Below are 27,991 nucleotides of genomic sequence, written 5' to 3'. Positions count from 1 at the left end.
AGTTGGGATTCACGCATCTCTCCACAGCAGAGAGGGCCTTTAGGAGAAGGGAGGGGCTTTGCCTCTATTGTGGGTTACAGGGCCACCTTTTGAAGTCTTGTCCTACACGGCCGGGAAACACTCACACCTAAGGTCCTGTCGGGGGCAGACCTTGGGTGGTTTATCCACATCCCCGGAACCGCTTAAGGAGAAACCTTTGGTCACGGTTGTCCTTTCCTGGGTGGACTCCTCCATAGTTACTCAGGCTCTTGTTGACTCCAGAGCTGTGGACTATTTCATTGACAGTGCTTTTGTATCAAAGCACTCCATTCCTGTTTTGCCTTGGTCCGTTCTGCTTGCTTTTTAGGCCATTGATGGCAGGCCCCTTCAGCCCGCACTCGTTACTCACGAAACTGCTCCGTTGTCCATGGCTGTTGGGGCTCACCATTTTGAAACTCTCCAGTTCCAGGTGATAAACTCTCCGCATTTTCCGGTTGTTCTGGGTTATCCCTGGCTCCAAAAGCACAATCCCAGTCTCGACTGGTGCAGTTCCAAAATTTTGACATGGTCCCCGCAATGTATTTCCACTTGTCTTCGGAAACCAGTTAAAGTCTTGTGCACTTCTTCCGTATCTCAATTGCCAGAGGAGTATCGAGAGTTCCTAGACGTTTTTGACAAGGTGCGTGCTGGTACGTTGCCTCCTCACCTGTCTTACGACTGTGCCATAGACCTGCAACCCATAGCTATTCCTCCTCGGGACCGGGTGTACCCTCTGTTTGTTGCAGAGAATTGTGCTATGAAGGAGTATGTTGCCGATGCTCTGTCGTGGGGGATCATCCACAAATCCTGCTCTCCTGCACGGGCTGGCTTCTTCTTTGTGAAGAAAAAGGGTGGCGAGTTAAGACCATGCATTGATTATAGGGGTCTTAATCATCTTAACATTAAGAATGCTTACCCTGGGGGGCTGAGCCAGCTACTGAAGCAGTAAGACGTGTTTTTCTGCAGCTCCAGACTTTCTATTATAGATATATGAACTAAACCAAGTATATTAGCTTACAGCTATTCTACTGCTCCATAGAACATAAGAACTATCTATTCCAACCTACAGATGAAGAAAGACATGGTATAATTGTGTTTTCTCTGCATCATACTTCATACAAATATACCACGTGGAGTTGCTCAGCTCCATTCTCTCACAGCTAACCTGCCTATCATGGATGCCCTGCTGACTTGGGAGCGGAAAACTGAACACCTACTAGAGAGGCATTATAAAGACTTGGCTGAAGACATTCTATCACTACTAGCTCACGTATCTGTATTTCAACTAAAAAGATCCGGGAAGGATGAGACACTGGCAGTTAGTGGGAGAAGCGACGACACAAAGAGCCCAACTGAAGAGTGCTCAGAGGATTATGGAACTAAGCCAGATATTCAATGCTACAACATATGTGACAGTCGCTTAGATAAGCGGCGATCCCCATGTGAGCCCGGCAATTGTCTGCATAGCGCACCTACGCCGATCACAGTATGTCCGGCAACGGCTATTACTTGTAGCCCTCAGGACCCTACAGCTTCACTTACCTTCCGCATGGAGGTCACTTCAGAGGAATGGGCCTGCCCGGGTCAGCTAAGGAGAGAGGAGTTAGATGATGCCGTTGGCGGGAGTCTGGTAAGAGAATGGAGGTTTGTACAGGGCCCGGTTACCTCCTCTGCTGTAATTATGCCAGGCATGGGGGAAGAGGCTGTAGATACGATGCGGCCCAGCTTGTTAATAGAGCCTACTATGAGAGCATTGGTGACCCTACTCAACAATGGAGCCTTATTTCTACAGTGTGAGCAACAGGTACATGTGCATTGGTCATCGGACCTCAAGACCGGAGTGGGGTAGAAGAGACTTTTATTTTTTCTCTCTCCCAGCTGCTATAATGTGCTGGAATATGATTGATCCGCATCTGTACCTAGCCATATAACCTTTGAATTAAAACAAGCTGCAGCAGATTTTACCAAAGCCACTGCCCTTACATTGACTGTTATATCACCTAAGACTTTCTATACCTTGGGACACTGACTTTAGTTTCACCACTCAGATGACGACCGTTTGGTCTGATGTTCGATCCTTTAACGAGTGTGCCCCCCATTGACAGTTGTGAGCTGTATAGTATGTGTACCTTTGCATAAGATTCAGATTTTCTTTACAGGTGGTCATTATGTTAAAGGGTGCCTAGCTCCTACCTTATACCCTAAACCTCCTGACACACAGGTGCCTGCACTTCCCAGTTTGATGTCATTTGTACAGCACAGCGTAAACTGTTAACCTAGAATAATATGTTATGCCCTCTTGGTTAATATATAATGTTAAGTATGCTAGAACTGGTAAACTGAGAGACACTGCCTAATATGAAATTTGTTACACGGGATGTGCTGATTTTATTTTTCAGCTTTAATGTTCACTACTGGTCTCACTCCCTGTCAGTACTCTACACTGATTGATTTTCATGTGTCAGGGTCTAATTTTTCTGTACCTGCTAGAACCACTCTGGTTTAGGCCATTTAGCATCTACTGGCTTCTTAGTAGATTTAATGTGTGAGATGAAAAATGTTGACATAATATAAATAATATATATTTTCATAACTTTCTTTTCACCAAATCTTCATAAGTTGAACATGCACAAAAGAGCAACCATTGCTTAACCCTCAAGACCCATAGCACTCCCTTTTCTAGATATGGCTATATATACCCTGGCAAACTTTGAAGGCTTGTAGTGTCCTTACTATGACTAACTTAAATATATCCTAACTACTGTTATTTATCTACCCCTTATTTTAGCTCGCTATAGGCTTGCATTTTTGAGGATTATATAGCTTTCTAAATGCAGATTCTCCTCTTTAAGAGGCTATGTGTTTACATAACCAAACTATACCTATACTGACTTACTATTATAATAGTATCTTATATTTTCAGAATAATGGTGCTTGTGGTCATATTACCACTGTCTGATTGCTGAGCTGCTGATAAAGTCTACATTGTTTATTATACTTAGCATATCTATCTTCCTATACTTCGTATTGCAGCATATATGTATGTAAAGTAGGAGACACTTACTTACCTTAAGTATTAACACGCTACCCAGCCCATGGCACCTGTGTGCCAGGCACTATATATATCCTAGCAAAATTTTCCTATTTAAAGTATTAGTACTGCTGCAGATCTATACGTAGAGGTATATGCTTTCACCTTCACATACTTCATTTATTATATATAGCTCAAGACATATATGGTTGTTGTTCATTATCTAAAGGTATACCGGTGCTCATATTAGGGGCACTACCAACAACCTCTTATGTACCCCGATTTCACAAAGGTCTTACACAATAATGCCCCACTAGGGGAAAACCCCAGCTTTTGTTACTCACTTATAGGATATGTGATATCTGTATATTTATCCTTGGTACTATCTTGCTATGAACACTTATATTCCTATTGGAGATGTCCTCTTTTGTATTATATTATATTGCATCATATCTATGTATGATACTAGTCTGTAGTGTGGCCTCAAGCAGTCCCCCTAGCAGTCTACGACTATTAACCCATGGGTATGCGATAGTTAGTATTGTACTCAGGTTATAGCCGCACGCAGTTTAGGCTACATACATAGTATGCTTTTAGTTAAATTTAATCATTGTTATATTTTACATGTCAGTTTCGCTCTATATCCCATGCCACATGTTATACAACGATAAATAAGTGACCATGTTCATTAACATTTCTATGGTCTCTCGCCCCCCCACAGTAGTTGACCATAGCTATTTATATTGCTATTGTTTCTATTTCCATCAAATAATTTAAGTATGCTATAATACTGTTATATAGACATATTACCTGTATAAGCGGTGCTTACCCGCTGACAATTTCCTAACTCCCCCCTTGCTTTTTATGAAACTCTTGACATTTTGACCCTAACTTTAACAATATGAAGCGTTCAAGTACAAATTACTTCAGAATTAAAATGGGTCTATATGGTAGCTACAGTGCTCTTTCAGAGCACCTTTTTAACATTATGGCCTGGAATAATAGCTACCCATATTATCATATAAAAAAACAAAATGAGGTTTTCAGATGTATCTTGGCATTCATTATATATATTTTATTTTTTATTCTTTGCCTGTTATATTGTTATTGCGACAATCATTGCCTTGCTTTGAAACATGTATGTGCCATTGTTTTTTTTGTTGTCATTATGAAAAACCCTCAATAAAAATTATTTAAAAAAAAAAAAAAAAAAGAATGCTTACCCTATTCCGCTCATTACGGAACTCTTTGATCACCTCAAGGGAGCTACGGTCTTTACTAAACTTGATTTGAGAGGAGCGTACAATCTCATTAGTATTAAGGAGAGCCACGAATGGAAAACAGCATTTAACACCAGGAGTGTGCATTATGGGTATCTTGTAATATCCTTTGGCCTATGTAATGCTGTTTTTCAAGAATTTATTAATGATGTCATACGAGATATGTTGCAACAGTGTGTTGTTGTGTACTTAGACGACATCCTCATACACTCACTCACACTTGAGGCTCATCGTTCTGATGTTACATGGGTTCTTCAGAGACTATGTGAGAATGGCCTGTTTTGTAAACTCGAGAAATGTGAGTTCCATCAGACTCAAGTAAACTTCCTAGGTTATGTTATCTCCATTGCAGGGTTCTCCATGGATCCTGACAAGTTATCTGCAGTTCTGCAGTGGCCCTGCCCAGTTGGTCTTCAGTCTATTCAACGTTTTTTGGGGTTCGCCAATTACTATAGAAAGTTTATTAAAACTTTTCTTCCTTGGTCAAACCTATCACAGACATGACCCGTAAAGAGAATGATCCACTACATTGGTCACCTACTGCCATTAAGGCCTTTGAAAGTCTTAAGACTGCCTTTACTGCCGCTCCAGTTTGGCTCATCCTAACCCTGTCCTGCCTTTCGTTCTTGAGGTCGATGCGTCTGAGACTGGAGTAGGTGCCCTCTTGTCTCAATGTCCTACACCTGACGGTTCCTTGCATCCATGTGGTTTCTTCTTTAAGAAATTATCTCCAGCAGAGTGCAATTATGAAATTGGCGACAGGGAATTACTGGCCATTTTGGCACTCAAGGAATGGAGGCATTTTCTCAAGGGTACTAGCGTGCCAGTGCTCATTCTTACTGACCACAAGAATTTAACTTATCTATCTGAAGCAAAATGTTTGTCGCTCCGAAAGGTCAGATGGGCGCTATTTTTGTCTCAGTTTAATTATGTGGTCTCCTACCTGCCTGGTAGTAAGAATGTTAGGGCTGATGCCCTCTCTCGACAATATTCGCCTTTGTCCAAGAAGGAGTCTGTAACTACTCCTGTTATACCTCCTGACCATATTCACCCAGGCAAGAACCAAATGATTTGGTCTGTCACTCGACAATTCTGGTGGCCAAGTCTTCATTCTGATGTTGCTGCGTATGTTGCCTCCTGCTCAGTTTGTGCACAGAATAAGACTCCTCGATGTCTTCCTGTGGGTCTTCATCAACCTATTGCTAATTGTAAGTGTCCTTGGACACATCTTTCCATGGACCTCATTGTCGAGCTCCCTGTTTCCAATGGCAATACTGTTATCCTTATGGTGTTTGACCGTTTTTCTAAAATGTCACATTGCATTCCCCTGATGAAGCTGCCTACCGCTCAGGAGCTTGCTTCAATTTTTGCCCGGGAGGTCTTCCGTTTACATGGGTTACCCAAGGAGATAGTGTCGGACCGGGGTAGCCAGTTTGTCTCCAGATTTTGGCATTCCTTTTGTGCTCAAATGGGAATCCCGCTTTCCTTCTCCTCGGCATATCACCCTCAATCCAATGGGGCTGCAGAACGGTCTAATCAAGCTCTGGAACAGTTCTTCCATTGCTATGTCTTAGATCACCATAATAATTGGTTTGAACTGTTACCTTGGACAGAGTTTGCTCGTAATAGTGCTATTAATGCTTCCTCCAAGTTATCCCCGTTCATGGCGAATTATGGGTTTAAACTATCCTTGTTGCCCGATTCATTCATGTCTCAGGGTATTCCTTCTTTGGAGGAGCATCTCCGGCAACTCCGTTACACGTGGGTGCAGGTTCAGGATTGCCTTCTATGCAGCGCCAAAAGTTCCAGGCTGATTGTAGGCATCTGCCCGCACCAGGTTGGTGAGAGGGTTTGGCTGTCCTCCCACAACTTGAACCTTTGTGTGCCTTTCAATAAATTGGCCCCCCATTATGTTGGTCCTTTTCAAATACTCTGACGGGTTAATCCTGTGGCCTACACTCTTGACCTTCCTCCTGCTATGCGCATCTCCAATGTTTTTCATATCTCCCTCTTGAAACCATTGCTTTGTAATCGGTTTACCACTGTGTTGCCTCATCCCCATGCTATCTTTGTTGACAACCATGAGGAGTATGAGGTCAGCAGCATTATTGACTCTCGTATGTCCAGGGGCCGTATACAGTATTTGGTTCACTGGAGGGGCTACGGTCCGGAGGAGCGTTCTTGGGTTCCCTTCTCTGATGTTCATGCTCCCACTCTCCTCCGTGCCTTCCATGCCCGTTTCCCCAATAAGCCTTTGGGGGAGGGGTCGTTGAGGGGAGGGTACTGTCAGGGTTTTTTCAATGTTTGTTAGCCATGTGTTGCTGGCAGCAATTTTACTCACCTCTCTTCTTGACTATGGTGCATTGTGGGGGATGCTTCTCATTTCCTGCACTTCCTTTTATGGCCAGACTGGTGTGCATCATCCATGTGAGACAGGATGCAGTCTCAGAATTGTGATGTCATCACTTATTATTTAAAGGGCCTCTGTTCAGTATGCTTTGCCTTTGCGTTGTCTCAGACCTGTTTGTGAGAGTTCCTGTGTATTACCTGGCTGCCTGACATCCTTCCTGGTTCCTGATCCCTGGCTTGTTCCTGACTCTGCTGTTTTCATTGTTCCTGATTCCGGCTCGTCTGACTATTCGCTTTGGCTCCTGACTCGGCTCGTCTGACTACCAGCTCTGGTTTTGACTCCTGGCTTGTTATTTGACTTGTGGACCTTTTATTATTTTTTTGCTATTAATAAAGGTGTGATTATTTTTGCACTTCTCGCCTAAGTCTGATTCCTGGCACCCTGACACATTGCTGCGCATCTTACCCTCTTCACTGCCCTAGTTTTCATGCTGTGTCTCACAGCATGAGAACGAGGCTCCCTTTGGAGCATATGGAAGCGCGCTCTCATGATTTCTGATCATTTGTGTGCACTGGTATTACTCAGTGGAGCGCAAATATTGCTTTTGTGAACTCTTATCTTAGGAGTCTGCAAATTTTTGGTTTAGCACCTGGATAGAACTTGCTGATTGGTGGCTGAATGTACCTGATTCCTCCTACCCCTCCGATCCCTACAGCTCTCTTCCCTCCCTTAATCCCCTCTGCTCACCACCATTTTAGGTACTGGAAGACAGTCTGCCAATGTTAAGTTGTAGTCGTTTGGTTTTATTTTATTTTTTCTGCAGTGAAGGATTCCCACCTTCCTCTCCCACCTCCCTGATCCCTCCTAAAAAAGCTCTATAACCCTCCCCCTTGAACTAGTGTCCTTGTCCTCCATCTTAGGTACTACCCAGTTTATATAAATGTGTGTTTTTTATTTGTTTTTTGTTTTTATTAAAAAAATTATGTAGTGTAGTGACCCCCAACCTCATCCACCCCACATACCCCCTCCAAGCGCTCTTTTTCTATGGCCCCTCTCTCCCCACTAATTTATGCTTTTCTATCTCCCTCCCACTATCAGTGTGGAAATTGTTTTGCAGTGTAGCTGCCCTGCCCATCCTTGCCCCTTCCTGCCCAATTGGTCCACCCACCACCTCCCTTCTGACCCTCCCAAACCACCAATAACCGGCACCACAGCTGTCACTCTATGCATCGTTCTCTCTGCACTGCTATTTCTGCACAGCCCTACTCATGGGGCATGCAGAAATAGTGAAATATTGCCACTGTTAGTGAAATTGCAGCAGAATGAGGTCCGGGACAGCAGCACAGTACATGGTAAAGCACTGGTTATTAAGGGGTTAATAAGTCCATACCATGTATTTTTATAAACATGGCTTATTAGCTTTAGTGCAAGTGGTGGGAGTTGAGTGCTATTCCTCCTATTAGCACAGCATGAGCTTTGGCAAAAAGAGGATCAAGTTAGATCACTCTCCAGCATGTTAAGTATTGAACCTTAACAAAAATAAAATAAAGGAAATTATGAATACTGGCGAATTTCATCAGTATCCATTCCAAAAACAAATACAAATTTCTACTATTACATTAGCACCAGTTAAATAGGGCATCGACTGAATCATTGCAAAGGTTCCCTCCTACAAATCATTATTCACAATAACTAATCATAAAAGTAATGGGGAATGACAGTCATTCTGCACATTTACATTCCTGTTTGGTAAATCTGATTAATCCAAATTTTTTTAATGACATAATGTCACCCATGCATTAGAGAGGAATATGGGCAGATTTGACTGGCCTTTTGATTATTTTGTGCTGCTAAAATCTATGTCATGAATGGTGTTGTTTACATCATCAATGATTCAGTTTGCAAAATCAAATAAAATATCTTCAAGAGAGCTCAGCTGTTGACTGTTTAAGATCCCAATTTTCATGTTTTTTTCCTGAGAGAACACATGCAGTCAGCTAATGCTATATTATACCATCCCTTGCTAAGAAAAGACATTTCTTTCAATTCACTGAGCAAATCATATAGTTTGATATTCATGACATGCACTGTAGAAAATGAAATATGTTTATAGATGCAGGGTATAAAGCAAAAGGTACATTTGAATAATCAAATAAAAGCAGTTTATACATTTTTATGTATTTTTGTACATTTAAACATTTTGGCTCAGATTTTTTTTTCTGAAAAATTGATGAAAAACAAAACAAATTATCCATAGTAACATTGTAACCTTAGACTAAGCAATGATTTGTGAGACTCTGTGATTGAAACAAATTTTTACAATACCAAGACAATAAATAATAGAATATAAAGAATATAAGATAGAAACTGGGCTGAATTTGAAAGTAATGCTTTTCTGATGTATACCAGAACAGGCAGGCAGACACAAAGTACAGGAAAATAAAAGTATTTTTAAGATAATACTATGAGACCAAGTCATGGCTAAGAAATATTAATGGTGGTGCTATCAAAGAAAGCAATGTGTCAAATACATAAAGCTAAAAAGAATAACACATGTAAAGATAAACAATATGAAGGAAGACAGCCATGTATTCAAAATGAATGATAACACAACGTACTGCTCACGTATATTATTTATAATTCTTAGTAATAAAAACCAAACATCACCTAAAGGCAAAAAAAAAGACCACACTAATATATGTAACATAACCCGCTTAGAGTGATGTTCCATGATTCGTTAATTCTTAGACCACATGACATGACCACAGGGATATCTATGCAACTTCACAGTTTTATTAAAAGAGCATTTCATATAGCATTCTAGCAATACTCATTTGAGTTATGAAGGGGATAGAACAAAAATCAAACCACTTCTGGACAGCTGTTTCAAGTTTTATTAACTCTCATCAGAAAAATATAGAGTTGATTTGCTGCTTTATTTCCAGAGAAAAGGCAATACTCATTTGAGTTATGGTGGAGATAAAAACATGAGATTAAAATTATCCATTTCATGGAATTATTGTATAGAAAATTAGTAAATCTAGGCAAGAATCCCTGCTTGCTTATTGACAGAGTTTTGCAAAGTTACAATTCAGCAGGGAACTCTGGGTAAGATATACAAACTAGATATACAATATCTCATGCTTTTTACATGCAAGTGCAATCCCCTTTATGGGGTAGGTGCAGCAAAAAACTTACCACTTCTGTACAGTAGTTTTTAGTTTATTAACTATCATGAGCAGAGGATAGGTTTGATTTGCAGTTTGGCGAAGCTTTTTTCAAGAGAATCTAATCTGAGTAATGGTGGTCGGTGGAGATAAAATATTGAGATGGAAATGATCCATTTCATAAAAGTAAGAGCCTTAGAATTATTGTACAGAAACAGGGAATTCTGGGTAAGGTATGAAAATTAAATATAAAATATCTCATGATTTTTGCTTCCAAGTGCAATGTTCTTTATGAATTACCTAAATTTTGGTAATTTTTATCTCCACCATAACATAAAGTGCTTTATTCTCTGCAAATAAGCTTCACCAAGCAGCAAATCAAACCTTTTGCTGGTGAGAGTTAATAAACTCTAAACTGCTGTTCAGAAGTAGTTTGTTTTATTTTGCTGTACTCAACCTATAAAGGGAATGTCTGTACCCAACCTATAAAGAGGATTGCATGAGATATTGTATATCGAATTTGCATATCTTACGCAGAGTTACCTTTTGCATTGGTAACAATGTATACAGAGTTCTTCTGGGGATAAGCACTTACCTAGATTTGCTAATTTTATATTTAATAATTCTATGACTCTTACTTATAAAGCATTAAAGAAATATGACTATTAATTCACATATTCTCCATTAGTTTGTCTAATTAATAATAATAATGGGCCATTATAAGTGGCATGCTAATGCTAGTGCGGTATGACGCAAGAAGTAGTATTGAAAGATCAGGCTAATATTAGAGTAAAATTTGAAATTACAAGTCCATGGTAAATCAAATTTACCTGAAAACGTTTAGCGCAGCCGATAACAATCTAGCGCACCTATTACTTTCAATCGATATTGCGACCACACTAAATAGCGGATATTAAATGCTGAAAGCCCAAATAACACTAGAATAATCTGCTCGACTTTAGACTTGAAGTGTGAGGGTTAAAAAAGTTTCACTAAACACATCTAAACATATTAAAATAAAAATTATACGCTGACATACATATTTTTTTGTAAAAAAAATAACTTTTACATTGCTAAATATTTTTTAAAAGGGAAATGCTATATGGCAAGGTGTTTGACTGGAAAGGACTTCAAAGTAACATAATTTTTAAAATTGCAACCACAAACACCATGGCGCTTACCAGCCTCCAGGAGAGCTGTCTTCAGGGCAGCGTGTCTTCGGCGGAACACCGGTCCGTCCTCACAGTGTCCTCACAGCGTCCTCTTCCAGCTTACTTCCCAGGAGCCTCAGACCTTCAGACGTCAACGTCACGACGTCACATGTAACCAATAGAATTGCAAAACAGCCGGGCATCACACAGAGAATCTCAATAAGAAAAATGCTGGTGTTGTTCCATAAAAAATATACAAGTTTTATTAGGTGAGACAGTATAAAAACAAATAGGGCTCACACCCCATAAAGAACGGTAAAAAAGGGTATTAGTAGAGATACAAACGAGCAGACATGTTTCGAGTGGGGCTACCACACTTGCTCACTGCTTACCGGTATCTCCACTAAAGGCTCTATTTAAAGAGACAAGCCATAAACTTAATTATGCAACATCGTTAGAAATGCTTAATTGAAAGATTAACCCTTAACTACCCAAAAGCTAATACCCACTACGTTTTATGTGTACTGAGGAAAATGGCAAGAATTTAATTTTAACAATTCAATATATTATAATTTGCATAACTCTTTTTGTTTCAAAGGATTCACCCTATGTACATATGTGTCATAATTTTATCTGTATATATTCATAAAGACACAATAGAACCAAAGAGATACAAAATGCTGCAGGGGACAAATAACTTATTTTTTTTATAGATATATATGCAATCAAATAAATAAATTGACATTACTTTCCATATTTATCCCCCATGGATGCCTAGTATTTAAATAGAAAATCCATTTTGCTTCACTGTAATTTAAACGGTATTCTCTGTCCCCTCCTCTCTTGTGTGCTGGGACATGGTCAATGGCCTGTACAGAAAGTAATGAGGCATATCCTGCATGCATGTTCTTAAAATGTCTGGCAACAGGGGTAAATATCTCTGGATCCTCTATGTCCCTGACATGTTCAAGGGCCCTATCGTTTAAAAAACGTTTCGTTTTTCCAACATACTGGATTTTGCACCCCCTACAGGTCAACAGGTAAACTACATGTGTCGATTTACAACTTAAGTTATACCTGATTTCATAGGATCTATTCGTTATAGTAGAGCTAAAATGATTCCCCTCATTCACTTATGTGCATGCTTTACAACGTGTGGCCCTACATTTATAGAAACCTAATCTTTTAGGGAGCCATGTCCTGATATTTTTACTCCTTAGATCTGAAGGAGCTAGCAGATTCCCCAAAGTTTTTCCTTTTTTGGCTACACATTTTAGACCTCCTGAGGTTAAACCTTCTAAGCAAGGATCACCTGCCAAGATGGGAAGATTACGTTTAAAGATGTTACACACCTTATTAAACTCTAAACTATATGGGGTACTAAAAATAATTTTATTCCCCACACTTCTTTGTGTCCTCTTTGTATTTTTGTAATGTAAAAGTTCCTCTCTTTGTAGATGATCAACCTCTTTTTTAACATTACTTAGTAGTTTGTCTGGGTAACCTCTACTTTGTAATCTCTGGTCAAGTATGTCGCATTGCTCTTTATAGATTATGTCATACCGTTCTTTATGGGCTGTGAGCCCTATTTGTTTTTATACTGTCTCACCTAATAAAGCTTGTATATTTTTTATGGAACAACACCAGCATTTTTCTTATTGAGATTCTCTGTGTGATGCCCGGCTGTTTTGCAATTCTATTGGTAACATAATTTATACTTACCGGATAAATTATGTTATTTCCTGGCATGGAGAGTCCACAAATCCCTTCAATTAGTAGTGGCAATTCAACTCCTAACCACCAGGTGGAGGGAAACAACATCCAAGCAAAGCTTCAATTATCCTTACACTACCCACAATCCCCAGTCATTCAGCCGAGGCATTATGGAAAGAGAAGAAGACACAAAGGGTAAAATGGTGCCTGTTGTTTAAAAAATGACAAAAGCTGTCTTAAAAATAAGGGCGGGTCTTGAACTCTCCATGCCAGGAAGGAAAATAATTTATCAGGTAACTATAAATAATGGCATGGAGAGTCCACAAATCCATTCAATTATTAGTGGGAACCAAATACCAAAGCTAGAGTCCATAGAATGGAAGGGAGGGATACACAAGACAGGCAAACCTAAAAAGAAGGCAACACCTTGAACACGCTTGAAGAACTTTCCTTCCAAAAGAAACCTCAGCTGAGGAAAAAACATAAAATTTGGAAAAAGTATACAATGATGACTAAGTGGCCGCCTTGCAAATCTGTTCCATTGAAGCATCATTTTTAAAGGTCCCAGAGGAAGCTGTCCAGCTGTCTCAAAAGCCAATCGAATAACACTTCTCAAATATACAGGGAGTGCAGAATTATTAGGCAAGTTGTATTTTTGAGGATTAATTTTATTATTGAACAACAACCATGTTCTCAATGAACCCAAAAAACTCATTAATATCAAAGCTGAATAGTTTTGGAAGTAGTTTTTAGTTATAGCAATTTTAGGGGGATATCTGTGTGTGCAGGTGACTATTACTGTGCATAATTATTAGGCAACTTAACAAAAACAAATATATACCCATTTCAATTATTTATTTTTACCAGTGAAACCAATATAACATCTCAACATTCACAAATATACATTTCTGACATTCAAAAACAAAACAAAAACAAATCAGTGACCAATATAGCCACCTTTCTTTGCAAGGACACTCAAAAGCCTGCCATCCATGGATGCTGTCAGTGTTTTGATCTGTTCACCATCAACATTGCGTGCAGCAGCAACCACAGCCTCCCAGACACTGTTCAGAGAGGTGTACTGTTTTCCCTCCTTGTAAATCTCACATTTGATGATGGACCACAGGTTCTCAATGGGGTTCAGATCAGGTGAACAAGGAGGCCATGTCATTAGATTTTCTTCTTTTATACCCTTTCTTGCCAGCCATGCTGTGGAGTACTTGGACGCGTGTGATGGAGCATTGTCCTGAATGAAAATCATGTTTTTCTTGAAGGATGCAGACTTCTTCCTGTACCACTGCTTGAAGAAGGTGTCTTCCAGAAACTGTCAGTAGGACTGGGAGTTGAGCTTGACTCCATCCTCAACCCGAAAAGGCCCCACAAGCTCATCTTTGATGATACCAGCCCAAACCAGTACTCCACATCCACCTTGCTGGTGTCTGAGTCGGACTGGAGCTCTCTGCCCTTTACCAATCCAGCCACGAGCCCATCCATCTGGCCCATCAAGACTCACTCTCATTTCATCAGTCCATAAAACCTTAGAAAAATCAGTCTTGAGATATTTCTTGGCCCAGTCTTGACGTTTCAGCTTGTGTGTCTTGTTCAGTGGTGGTCGTCTTTCAGCCTTTCTTACCTTGGCCATGTCTCTGAGTATTGCACACCTTGTGCTTTTGGGCACTCCAGTGATGTTGCAGCTCTGAAATATGGCCAAACTGGTGGCAAGTGGCATCTTGGCAGCTGCACGCTTGACTTTTCTCAGTTCATGGGCAGTTATTTTGCGCCTTGGTTTTTCCATACGCTTCTTGCGACCCTGTTGACTATTTTGAATGAAACGCTTGATTGTTCGATGATCACGCTTCAGAAGCTTTGCAATTTTAAGAGTGCTGCATCCCTCTGCAAGATATCTCACTATTTTTGACTTTTCTGAGCCTGTCAAGTCCTTCTTTTGACCCATTTTGCCAAAGGAAAGGAAGTTGCCTAATAATTATGCACACCAGATATAGGGTGTTGATGTCATTAGACCACACCCCTTCTCATTACAGAGATGCACATCACCTAATATGCTTAATTGGTAGTTGGCTTTCGAGCCTATACAGCTTGGAGTAAGACAACATGCATAAAGAGGATGATGTGGTCAAAATACTCATTTGCCTAATAATTCTGCACTCCCTGTAAGGAGAGAGTAGAAGAAGTGCCCTTCTGACCTCTCCGTTCACCAGAAAATAAAACAAAAAGAGCAGAAGATTGAGAAAAATCTTTCATAGCCTGTAAATAGAGCCTTAAAGACGCACAAGATCCAGATTGTACAATAGCCGCTCTGTCATGGGTACATCATGTACTGTTCCTTTCATTTTTCTTTTTTGCACACTAACCTTTTTTTTACGTTTCCTCACAATAAAAGTCTGACACACCTTTCCACAGGTGTTCAGTAATTTGTGTGTATAAGCTGACAAACCTTGTCAGTCGTTCTCCTATTTTTACTTAGCTAATTTGAGAAATTAAAAGTTTCAAACTGTCACCTGCATTCTTCTTTTTGGATTACAGTACATACTCATCCTAAGCAACATCTTTGTGGATATCATAAAAATCTTCTTGACTTTTGAAGCTGCCAGATATTATTTGTGGATTTCACTCACTCACTCACAGTATCAGCTCACCTGTTTGCAACAGAAAACTGCTATATACATTCCACAGCGGAACTCACCTTTATCCTAGGATTAACATCCTTTCAAGCAGAAAAGGTAATCTTCAAATATCCAAATTCACATCCTAACAAAGAACCCTAATAACTTTGTGGTATACAGCACTTAGAAACTGGTTTCTTTGGACACGCCCACTCCTCTGACATCATTGATACTCCGAGACTAAACTTGCCTACAGTATTGTTTGCTCCACATTCTTTAACTCTCTCCAACAACCTCCTGGTTATTGTACATGGTTATTGTACAAAGCTTTCTTTTACCTGATACGGAATTACAGTTCAATTAATGCAAGTGGAATCTAGGACTTAAGCCCCGCTCACCGGGTATTGCTCCAGTATTGTTAGAGCTTCGATTCCATCTCATCTCAAAGGTAATCTTTCTACACTGTGATGGTTATTTAAACATGAACTCATTGTATCACTATGTCGCCAAAATATTGTTGAACTTTGTGCATCTTATAACTTTCTATAAAAATTAGAGCAAGATCTGCAGTTGAGATTCAGTTTCGCTATATTTGACACTTATATAATTAGTAGTCATTACATATTACTGAACCTATTTCAAAAATGGATCCAGCAGATCACCCTACATGTGTTGTCAATCTCTCACAAAGAGTAGATCAACTAACCCAAGGTTTAAGAGAACTAAAAGTGCATAATGAAAATTTATTAGGCATAATAAAAGATTTATCTGCATCAAAATTTGTTGTCCGTGGCACACCTCCAGAACCTCAAGTTAGTATGCCTGAAAAATTTTCTGGAGACAGAGGTCAATATAGATTTTTTTTCTCTCAAACCAAGAAAATATTGTAATGAAAAGTATTGACAGTAATATCTTATCTCAGGGGCGAACCCAGGAATGGGGCTGATTCTTTTCTAGAGAATGATGATCCTATCTTAACATCATTGGAGGATTTTTTCACTGAGATGGGATTTCTATATGAGGACACTAATAGACAAATGACAGCAGAAGCAAAAATGAGAACCCTAAAACAATGGAAAAGACCCGTTGAGGAATAGCTCACTGAATTCAAATATCTTGCCAAGGATTCTGAATGGAGTTAAATTGCTTTAAGAAACCAATATAGGATAGGTTTATCAGAGACACTAAAAGATGAATTAGCCCATACAGAGATGCCCAAAACATTGGAGGAATTGATCAGCTTATCAATCCAAATAGATAGACGGATCAGAAAAAGAAGATCCAAAAGACAAAATTATGAGACACCCTACAGGAGTACCTCTACTTACCAATCAAAGCAATCTAACGAACTGAAGGAGATAGGTTTCACTAAAGGCCCACTACAACCCGGAAGAGCGCAACCGCAGAAGGATTACAAATCTATGTATTTACTGTGCCTCCCCAAATCATGCATTAAAGGTTTGTCCAACACTTCTAGCTCAAAAGAAAAGTAAGTCCCACCAATTTCATGATTGTTTTACTTCAAAATTAAGAATGTTACTTATTGTAGTCTCTCTCCCTACAGTGGGATCATCATCTACATCAAGCTGAAGACATCATAGACTCTGGGTTATATGGGAATTTCATACGCCTAGATTACGAGTCTTGCGTTAGCCTTAAAAAGCAGTGTTGAGAGGTCCCAATGCTGCTTTTTAACGCCCGCTGGTATTACGAGTCTGGCAGGTACAGGTGTACCGCTCACTTTTCTTCCGCGACTTGAGGCTATCACAAATCCCCTTACGTCAATTGTGTATCCTATCTTTTTAATGGGATTTGCCTAACGCCAGTATTACGAGCCTTGGAAGAAGTGAGCAGTAGACCCTCTCCTGTCCAAACTCCTACCGCATTTAAAAGTCAGTAGTTAAGAGTTTTATGGGCTAACGCCGGAACATAAAGCTCCTAACTAAAGTGCTACAAAGTACACTAACACCCATAAACTACCTATTAACCCCTAAACCAAGGCCCCCCCCCCACATCGCAAACACTAAAATATTTTTTTTAACCCCTAATCTACCGAACGGACATCGCCGCCAGCTACATTATACCTATGAACCCCTAATCTGCTGCCCCTAACATCGCCGACACCTAAATTATATTTATTAATCCCTAATCTGCCGCCCCCAACGTACAATTATTAACCCCTAATCTGCCGACCAGACATCGCCGCCACTTTAATAAATGTATTAACCCCTAAACCTCCACACTCCTGCCTCGCAAACACTAGTTACATTTTATTAACCCCTAATCTGCCCCCCATGTCGCTGACACCTACCTACATTTATTAACCCCTAATATTCCAACCCCAACGTCTCCGCTACTATAATTAATTTATTAACCCCTAAACCTAAGTCTAACCCACCATAACGTAAATATAATTTAAATTAAACAAAATAAATTTAAAATAATTAAATAAATTAATCCTATTTAAAACTAAATACTTACCGATAAAATAAACCCTAAGCTAGCTATAATATAACTAATAGTTACATTGTAGCTATCTTAGGGATTGTAAAATATTTATTTTACAGGCAAGTTTGTATTTATTTTAACTATTAATTATTTAATTACTACCTATCTTAAATAAATCCAAACCTAAGTTACTATTACACCTAACACTACACTATCATTAAACTAATTACCTAAACTACCTACAATTAATTACAATTAAATTAAATAACTAACACCCATAAACTACCTATTAACCCCTAAACCAAGGCCCCCCCCCCACATCGCAAACACTAAAATATTTTTTTTAACCCCTAATCTACCGAACGGACATCGCCGCCAGCTACATTATACCTATGAACCCCTAATCTGCTGCCCCTAACATCGCAGACACCTAAATTATATTTATTAATCCCTAATCTGCCGCCCCCAACGTACAATTATTAACCCCTAATCTGCCGACCAGACATCGCCGCCACTTTAATAAATGTATTAACCCCTAAACCTCCACACTCCTGCCTCGCAAACACTAGTTACATTTTATTAACCCCTAATCTGCCCCCCCATGTCGCTGACACCTACCTACATTTATTAACCCCTAATATTCCAACCCCAACGTCTCCGCTACTATAATGAATTTATTAACCCCTAAACCTAAGTCTAACCCACCATAACGTAAATATAATTTAAATTAAACAAAATAAATTTAAAATAATTAAATAAATTAATCCTATTTAAAACTAAATACTTACCGATAAAATAAACCCTAAGCTAGCTATAATATAACTAATAGTTACATTGTAGCTATCTTAGGGATTGTAAAATATTTATTTTACAGGCAAGTTTGTATTTATTTTAACTATTAATTATTTAATTACTACCTATCTTAAATAAATCCAAACCTAAGTTACTATTACACCTAACACTACACTATAATTAAACTAATTACCTAAACTACCTACAATTAATTACAATTAAATTAAATAAACTAAATTATGAAAAAAACACTAAATTACAGAAAATAAAAAAAGAATTACAAGAATTTTAAACTAATTACACCTAATCTAATCCCCCTAATAAAATAAAAAGCCCCCAAAATAATAAAATTTCCCTACCCTATACTAAATTACAAATAGCCTTTAAAAGGGCCTTTTGCGGGGCATTGCCCCAAAGTAATCAGCTCTTTCACCTGTAAAAAAAAAAAATACGATACCCCCCAACATTACAACCCACCACCCACACACCCCTACTCTAAAACCCACCCAATCCCCCCTTAAAAAAACCTAACACTACCTCTTTAAAGATCACCCTACCTTGAGCCGTCTTCACCCAGCTGGGTACAAGTGGTCCTCCATACGGCAGAAGTCTTCATCCGATCAGGCAGAAGAGTCCTCCAGACAGCAGAAGGCTTCATCCAGGCGGCATCTTTTATCTTCATCCTTCCGGAGCGGGTCCATCTTCAATCCAGCCGACGCAGAGCATCCTCTTCAAACGAAGTCCTAACGAAGAATGAAGGTTCCTTAAAATGACGTCATCCAAGATGGCATCCCTTCAATTCTGATTGGTTGATAGAATCCTATCAGCTAATCGGAATTAAGGTAGGAAAGATCCTATTGGCTGATGCTATCAGCCAATCGGATTGAAGTGCAATCCGATTGGCTGATCCAATCAGCCAATAGGATTGACTTCGCATTCTATTAGCTGTTCCAATCAGACCCCCAAAATCTGTAATTTAGTGGGGGGGGGTTTTCCGTAATTTAGTTTATTTTATTTAATTGTAATTAATTGTAGGTAGTTTAGGTAATTAGTTTAACGATAGTGTAGTGTTAGGTATAATTGTAACTTAGGTTAGGATTTATTTTACAGGTAATTTTGTACTTATTTTAGCTAGGTAGATATTAAATAGTTAATAACTATTTAATAACTATTGTACCTAGTTAAATAAATACAAACTTGCCTGTACAATAAAAATAAATCCTAAAATAGCTACAATGTAACTATTAGTTATATTGTAGCTAGCTTATGGCTTATTTTATTGGTAAGTATTTAGTTTTAAATAGGATTAATTTATTTAATTATGTTAAATTAATTTAGTTTAATTTAAATTATATTTAAGTTAGGGGGATGTTAGGGTTAGGGCTAGACTTAGGTTTAGGGGTTAATAACTTTATTATAGTGGCGGCGACATTGGCGGCGGCAGATTAGGGGTTAACACATTTAATATAGTTGCGGGGACATTGGGGGGGCAGATAAGGGGTTAATAAATATAATGTAGGTGTCGACGATGTTGGGGGCAGCAGATTAGGGGTTTATAAGTATAATGTAGGTGGCGGCAGTGTCCGGTGCGGCAGATTAGGGGTTAATAATATAATGCAGGGGTCGGCGATGATGGGGGCGGCAGATTAGGGGTTAATAAGTGTAATATTAGGGGTTTATGTTAGGGTTTTAGGTGTAGACATATTTTTTATTTTCCTATAGGAAACAATGGGGCTGCGCTAGGAGCTGAATGCTGCTTTTTTTGTTAGGTTTTGCCAGTTTACCACTACCGTAAGCAACGCTGGTATTGAGGTGAGATGTGGAGGTAAATTTTGCTCAACGCTCACTTTTCTGAGGCTAACGCCGGCTTGCTTAAAACTCGTAATACCAGCTTTGTTTAAAGGGAGCTGTAAGAAAAAAAGGAGTGTTAATCCCGCAAGCCTTACCGTCAAAAACTTGTAATCTAACCGATAGATTGTACACTTGTTAAGTGAAATAAAATTCCACTTGCAGTGAAAACTGCTCCTGTGTCCATTAGAGTCTTTGACGGTACTTTTATTAAGGCAGGTCCTATAACACATCAAACCATATCGCTATTAGTTAAAACCTCCTCTGGGCATAAAGAATACATATCTTTTGACGTTCTACCATCACCCTTATTTTCAGTAGTTCTAGGATTAAATTGGCTACAAATACACCAACCTGTCATCTCCTGGAAAGATCTCAAGGTGGATCGAAACTCCCAATCCCAGAAGGAAACATGTTATCCACATTCTACCATCTTGTTAACACCAGAATTGGAACTACCATCTGAAGATGAAGAATTCAGAGATGTTTTCAGTAAAAGAGAAGCAGAATCTCTCCCACCACACTGAATTAATTTGTGTGTATAGGCTGACAAACCTTGTCAGTCATTCTCCTATTTTTACTTAGCTAATTTGAGGAATTAACAGTTTCAACTATTACCTGCATTCTTCTTTTTGGATTACAGTATATACTCATCCTAAGCAACATCTTTGTGGATATCATAAAAATCTTCTTGACTTTTGAAGCTGCCAGATATTATTTGTGGATTTCACTCACTCACAGTATTTTTTTTTTTTTAGCATTTGCCTGGCTTTCAGCTGTGTGTTTAAGGCTCACAGCATATGCTGTGACTACTGCCACAACTGATATCTCCCTAACAACATTAGTTTAAATTTAACTAACCCAAAAATATAATTATTTTTCTAGTGTAATTTTTTTTCATTTTCTATTAGGCCATTTTCACAGAGCATATACTCTGGTTCATTGCTCTGTGCCAGCCAGCAGCCACCAGTGTTAATATACGTTTATAACATTATTTTAAATAAAAAAAAAAAAAAATATTTTGCTAGTGTAATCTAATTACATTTACTATCATGCCTATGTCTGTCAGGCTCACTCAGCATTAATATACCTCTTTTTTTTCAGTCTTTTGGTTAATTGGTCTGTGCCAGGCAGCCACCCAGCACTCATATCTATTTTTCTTTCACCTTAATTTTAATATAAAAAAAAAAAAAAATTGTTTGCTAGTGTAATCTAATATAATTTTCTATCTGGCCTGTGTGTTTTGCTGACATAGAGAGCCTACTGTGTTTACTTGCTGCCCTCCCTAGTCTATGAGCCACGAATCATATGTGTTTAACCTTTTTTTAATTTCCCCCCCCAAAAAAATAATTTCAATCATTTTTCTAGTGTAATCTAATAGTATTTTCTATCAGGCGTGTGTGTATCCGACATACAGAGCCTACTGTTTTTAATAGCTGCCCTTCCAAGGCTATCAGCCACGACTCATATGTATGTGCTTAACCTTTTTCTTAAAATTTCCAAAAAAAAGTCTTTAAATCATTATGCTAGTGTAATCTAATTGTATTTTCTATCAGGCCTGTGTCTAACTGTCTATCTGACTTACACAGCATACTGTTGTTATAATTGCTGCCCTACGTAGCAGCCAGCCAGTGCGACCACTCATAGAGTCATATGTGCATTGCACTTCTTAACATCATTTTAATATTAAAATCTAAAATTTTCAAATATTTTGCTAGTGTAATGTAACTTAATTTTCTATCAGTCCTGTGTTTTTGTCACTTACACAGCATACTGTGTTAAATTGCTGCCCTACCTACCATCCACGACTCATATCTGCCAGCCTGTCTGCCAGGCCCAAGTAGCCAATTAGTGGCACCAATCACAATTCTTGTAACAGTAATTAAAAAAAAAATCATAATTTTTTGGACTGCAAATATTCAGTCTCCTAGTGCCATTGAATTTCATTTACCTCCTGCCTGCCACTGCCAGCCTTTTGTGCCAGGCCGTCTAGCCAACTATTTACACCAATCATAATTGTTGTCACAGTCAGACAGTATAGTTATTAATTTAAATAAAAACATTTTTTAGTGTTGATCTTAATCCTCAGTTTGCTCGTGCCTTTGAATTGCACCTTTCTACAGCCTTCCAAGCCTGTGTGCCAGGCCTACTTAAAAAGTATTTACACCAATCATATTTGTTGTGACAGTATTCTAATAATTAAAAATTAAAATTTTTGGTAATAGTTGCTGTGATTTGAATCCTCAGTTTGCTGGTGCCATTGAAAAGCACTTTCCTCCTGCCTTGCAGCCTGCTGTGAGTCAGGCCCACCTAGTCAATTGTTGTCAGCAATCATATTTCTGTTAACAGTATTGCAAAAATTGTCAATCATCACTGTTTAGACTGTCAGTAATCAGTCTCCTAGTGTCCTTGAATTGCATCTACCTCCTGCCTGCCATCATTTTGTGCCAGGCTGTCTTGCCAACTATTTACACCAATCCTAATTTTTTGTCACAGTATAGTTACTAATTAAAATAAAAAAAAAATCTTGATTGGTGATGATCTTAATCATCAGTTTGCTCGTGCCTTTGAATTGCACTTTTCTACAGCCTTCCAAGCCTGTGTGCCAGGCCTACTTAAAAAATATTTACACCAATCATATTTGTTGTGACAGTATTCTAATAGTTAAAAAATAAAATTTTTGGTAATAGTTGCTGTGATTTGAATCCTCAGTTTTCTGGTGCCATTGAATAGCACTTTCCTCCTGCCTTGCAGCCTGCTGTGAGCCAGGCCCACCTAGCCAATTGTTGTCAGCAATCATATTTCTGTTAACAGTATTGCAAAAATTGTCAATCATCACTGTTTAGACTGTCAGTAATCAGTCTCCTAGTTTCCCTGAATTGCATCTACCTCCTGCCTGCCATCCTTTTGTGCCAGGCCGTCTTGCCAACTATTTACACCAATCCTAATTTTTTGTCACAGTATAGTTACTAATTACAATTAAAAAAATCTTTATTGTTGATGATCTTAATCCTCAGTTTGCTCGTGCCTTTGAATTGCACTTTTCTACAGCCTTCCAAGCCTGTGTGCCAGGCCTACTTAAAAAATATTTACACCAATCATATTTGTTGTGACAGTATTCTAATAATTAAAAATTAAAATTTTTGGTAATAGTTGCTGTGATTTGAATCCTCAGTTTGCTGGTGCCATTGAATAGCACTTTCCTCCTGCCTTGCAGCCTGCTGTGAGCCAGGCCCACCTAGCCAATTGTTGTCAGCAATCATATTTCTGTTAACAGTATTGCAAAAATTGTCAATCATCACTGTTTAGACTGTCAGTAATCAGTCTCCTAGTGTCCTTGAATTACATCTACCTCCTGCCTGCCATCCTTTTGTGCCAGGCCGTCTTGCCAACTATTTACACCAATCCTAATTTTTTGTCACAGTATAGTTACTAATTAAAATTAAAAAAATCTTGATTGTTGATGATCTTAATCCTCAGTTTGCTTGTGCCCTAGAATTGCACTTTTCTACAGCCTTCCAAGCCTGTGTGCCAGGCCTACTTGAAAAATATTTACACCAATCCTATTTGTTGTGACAGTATTCTAATAATTAAAAATTTAAATTTTTGGCAATAGTTGCTGTGATTTGAATCCTCAGTTTGCTGGTGCCATTGAATAGCACTTTTCTCCTGCCTTGCAGCCTGCTTTGAGCCAGGCCCACCTAGCCAATTGTTGTCAGCAATCATATTTCTGTTAACAGTATTGCAAAAATTGTCAATCATCACTGTTTAGACTGTTAGTAATCAGTCTCCTAGTGTCCTTGAATTGCATCTACCTCCTGCCTGCCATCCTTTTGTGCCAGGCCGTTTTTCCAACTATTTTCACCAATCCTATTTTTTTGTCACAGTATAGTTACTAATTACAATTAAAAAAATCTTGATTGTTGATGATCTTAATCCTCAGTCTGCTTGTGCCCTAGAATAGCACTTTTCTACAGCCTTCCAAGCCTGTGTGCCAGGCCTACTTAAAAAATATTTACACCAATCATATTTGTTGTGACAGTATTCTAATAATTAAAAATTAAAATTTTTGGTAATAGTTGCTGTGATTTGAATCCTCAGTTTGCTGGTGCCATTGAATAGTACTTTCCTCCTGCTTTGCAGCCTGCTGTGAGCCAGGCCCACCTAGCCAATTGTTGTCATCAATCATATTTCTGTTAACAGTATTGCAAAAATTGTCAATCATCACTGTTTAGACTGTCAGTAATCAGTCTCCTAGTGTCCTTGAATTGCATCTACCTCCTGCCTGCCATCCTTTTGTGCCAGGCCGTCTTGCCAACTATTTACACCAATCCTAATTTTTTGTCACAGTATAGTTACTAATTACAATTAAAAAAATCTTTATTGTTGATGATCTTAATCCTCAGTTTGCTCGTGCCCTAGAATAGCACTTTTCTACAGCCTTCCAAGCCTGTGTGCCAGGCCTACTTAAAAAATATTTCCACCAATCATATTTGTTGTGACAGTATTCTAATAATTAAAAATTAATATTTTTGGTAATAGTTGCTGTGATTTGAATCCTCATTTTGCTGGTGCCATTGAATAGCACTTTCCTCCTGCCTTGCAGCCTACTGTGAGCCAGGCCCACCTAGCCAATTGTTGTCAGCAATCATATTTCTGTTAACAGTATTGCAAAAATTGTCAATCATCACTGTTTAGACTGTCAGTAATCAGTCTCCTAGTGTCCTTGAATTGCATTTACCTCCTGCCTGCCATCCTTTTGTGCCAGGCCGTCTTGCCAACTATTTACACCAATCCTAATTATTTGTCACAGTATAGTTACTAATTAAAATTAAAAAAATCTTGATTGTTGATGATCTTAATCCTCAGTTTGCTTGTGCCTTTGAATTGCACTTTTCTACAGCCTTCCAAGCCTGTGTGCCAGGCCTACTTAAAAAATATTTACACCAATCATATTTGTTGTGACAGTATTCTAATAATTAAAAATTAAATTTTTTGGTAATAGTTGCTGTGATTTGAATCCTCAGTTTGCTGGTGCCATTGAATAGCACTTTCTTCCTGCCTTGCAGCCTGCTGTGAGCCAGGCCCACCTAGCCAATTGTTGTCAGCAATCATATTTCTCTTAACAGTATTGCAAAAATTGTCAATCATCACTGTTTTGACTGTCATTAATCAGTCTCCTAGTGTCCTTGAATTGCATCTACCTCCTGCCTGCCATCCTTTTGTGCCAGGCCGTCTTGCCAACTATTTACACCAATCCTAATTTTTTGTCACAGTATAGTTACTAATTACAATTAAAAAAAATCTTTATTGTTGATCTTAATCCTCATTTTGCTTGTGCCATATAATTGCACTTTTTTACTGCCTGCCAGCCTGTGTGCCAGGCCCAACTATCCAATTAGTGCTAGCAATCATATTTCCTTTAACAGTATTGCAAAATTTGTCAATCAACACTGTTTTGACTGTCAATCTGCAGTCTACTAGTGCCCTTGAATTGCATTTTCCTCCTGCCTGCCTGCCTGTGTGCCAGTCCCAACTAGCCAATTAGTGCCACCACTCATATTTATTGTAACAGGATTGGAATTTTTGTTAATTATAACTGTTTTGACTGTGATTCTTCAGTCTCCTAGTGCCATTGAATTGCAGTTTCCTTTCTCCCAGCGTGTGCCAGACATGCCCATTTGCCAAATAGTGCCAAACAATCATATTTGTTGCCACAGTACTAGTAATATTTCAAAAAATTAACAATTTGTGATTTTTAAAACATCTGTCTTTTTTGTTGTTGTCAGTCTCACAGCGTATACTGTGCCCACTTTCACAGTGCCACCACTCAATTGGTGTAATAGTATTGTTAGTGTCCATTTAAAAAAAAAAATGACAGGCAGAGGCAGGCCACCCCGTAGGTTCCGTGGTTGTGGTCGTGGTGCTGTGATTCCTTTAGACCCTACAAATATGCACATTGTTCAGATGCCGGGTGCCAGGGGGGATGCAAAAACTTCTGAGGAGGACCTAGTTGAATGGCTAACACAGGAAACCCAATCTTCTTCAGCTTTCGCTGCTAGTCCTCCTAACCTTGACGCACCATCTAAGTCCAGCTGTGCTTTGGGCAGGTCTCAAGTGACCAGTGCCACTCCGCCGCCTGTCGCCACCACCAACACTAGCACCACAGCCGCTTCACTTGATCTGTCACAGGAGTGATGCGCAACCATCATTGACAGAGGATGTAGATAATAGTGATCAGTCTCAGTCAGGCAGCATTACCGACATGGAGGTACGGTGTGATGATGTTGTACCCGCTGCTGCTTCCTTTCTTGATGTTTCAGATACAAGTGAAGCGGTTGATGATGATGTGTCGGTGGATGTCACGTGGGTGCCTGCTAGAAGAGAAGAAGAAGAGAGGAAAAGTTCAGATGGGGAGACAGAGAGGAGGAGGAGGAGGAAATGATTTGGAAGCACGGGGAGGTCGTCTCAAGGAGCTAGTGGCACAGTCAGACAGCATGCATCGTCACCAGGGGTCAGCCAGACAGCCTGCCGATGCCCATCAACGCATGCTGTTGCCACCACCAGAATGCCGTCATCGCAGAGCTCAGCAGTGTTGCATTTTTTTTGTGTGTCTGCCTCTGACAACAGCGATGCCATTTGCAACCTGTGCCAAAAGAAACTGAGTCGTGGGAAGTCCAACAGCCACCTAGGTACAACTGCTTTGCGAAGGCACATGGTCTCACATCACAAAGGCCAATGGGAAGAACACATGAGTAGAAGCAGCACACAAAGTGAAAGCCGCCCTCCTCCTCCTGCTCCAGCATCTTCAGCCACGTCAAACAGTGCTGTCCTCCTTGCCCCCTCTCAACCATCCTCCACTCAGTCTCTCTTACGTAGCAGTTCCTGGTCATCTGCCCACAGTCAGGTGTCTGTCAAGGACATGTTTGAGCGTAAGAAGCCAATTTCTCAAAGTCACCCCCTTGCCCGGTGTCTGACAGCTGGCTTGTCTGAACTCTTAGCCCACCAGCTTTTACCATACAAGCTGGTGGAGTCTGATGCTTTCAAAAAATTTGTATCTATTGGGACACCGCAGTGGAAGGTACCTGGCAGAAATTTATTTTCACAAAAGGCAATCCCAAACCTGTACTCTGTTGTGAGAAAGGAAGTTATGGCATGTCTGGCACACAGCGTTGGGGCAAGGGTCCATATGACCACGGATAGCTGGTCTGCAAAGCATGGTCAGGGCAGGTATATCACCTACACTGTGCATTGGGTAAACCTGCTGACAAGCATGGAATGCGTGGCTCTGCAGGAGTTGTTGACACCGCCATGACTTGCAGGCAGGCCTGCTGCTACCTCCTCTGCTCCTCCTACTCCATCCTCTTCCATAACCTCTTCCTCTGCTGAGTCCTCTTCAACTTCTGCATCTTGCTCCACATCTATGGCACTCCCCCAGCTCCCCAGGTACTATGTTACATCCCGGGTACGGCAGTGTCACGCCGTCTTGGGATTGACTTGCCTGAAAGCGGAGAGTCACACCGCACCAGCACTCCTGACCGCCCTGAACGCACAGGTGGATCAGTGGCT

This window comes from Bombina bombina, chromosome 2, assembly GCF_027579735.1.
Source record: "Bombina bombina isolate aBomBom1 chromosome 2, aBomBom1.pri, whole genome shotgun sequence".
Classification (NCBI taxonomy): domain Eukaryota; kingdom Metazoa; phylum Chordata; class Amphibia; order Anura; family Bombinatoridae; genus Bombina; species Bombina bombina.
Note: the sequence above shows the minus strand (reverse complement) of the source record.